This window comes from Natator depressus, chromosome 24, assembly GCF_965152275.1.
Source record: "Natator depressus isolate rNatDep1 chromosome 24, rNatDep2.hap1, whole genome shotgun sequence".
Lineage (NCBI taxonomy): Eukaryota > Metazoa > Chordata > Testudines > Cheloniidae > Natator > Natator depressus.
Genome location: NC_134257.1, coordinates 18136597 through 18137602, shown reverse-complemented (window position 1 = coordinate 18137602; position 1006 = coordinate 18136597). Strand labels below are relative to the sequence as shown.

Genomic DNA, 1006 nt, shown 5'->3' with positions numbered 1-1006 from the left:
ATGGACCAAGGCAAGACACTTCTCCAACTAATTGCTGGGGCAAATACCAGCAAGACCCCAGCACCTGTGAGCAATGCTCACCTGGCTGCGGCCGTGTTGCTCTTCCCCACCTTCCTGGTGGATGTGATGGGAAACAGGCTGTACCAGTGGGTGCTGGGGCTGAAGATGAGGAGGATGGTGACCACTCTCTGGTTCCTTCACCTGGCTACCTTCTCGTCACCCTGCTGATCCCCTTCTTCGCCGTCTACATCCTCTTGAGTTTCCACTGGGTCTTCGGCATGGCCATTTGCAAGCTTCTCAACACCTGCATCTCCATGGGCATGTTCACCTCCATCTTCCTTCTCACACTCATCAGTCTGGACCTCTATACCGTCACTCAGCATCCCATCTGGTGCCAGCATCACCGCAATGTGCCCTGAGCTCAGAAGCTGGCTGTGGGTGTGTGGCTGGCCTCCTTTGGTCTCAGCGCTCCCTATCTGGCTTTCCAGGAGACCCACATGCTGGATGGGGGCAGAATCATCTGCATCAACAACTATGCCCTCTCTGGAGACTGGAACGGAGACAAGCTGCAAGGGATGGGAAGATGGGTCCACCTGTCCGTCTTCATGGTCTGGTTCCTGCTGGGCTTCCTGCTGCCCTTCTGCACCACCATGGGATGCTATGGCTGGTAGGGCTGAAGTTGAAGGAGAAGAAGCTGGCGTGGGCTGGGAAGCCCTTCAAAGTCATGGTGGCCACAGTGGTTTCCTTCTTCCTCGGTTGGCTGCCCTACGACCTCTAACAGAGCTTGAACCTCTACAAGAAGGAGATGCCAGAGTAGGTGGCAGGTGCTTTCTTGGTCATTCATACCTTCACATCCTGCTTCACCCCCATCCTCTACCTCTTTGTGGGGGAGAAATCCTGGCAAGTCTTCAGGACGTCTCTTCTCATGCTGGTCAAAGCGGCTTTTGTCGACGATCTCGGCAGCAGTGTCCCCTAGTCTAGTGGAAGACAGAGGTCAGAAGTCTAG

General features: G+C 55.2%; 1 pseudogene; it reads left to right on the top strand.

Annotated features, from left to right (window-relative positions):
* On the top strand, positions 1 to 1006 carry LOC141977409 (putative G-protein coupled receptor 33; annotated as a pseudogene).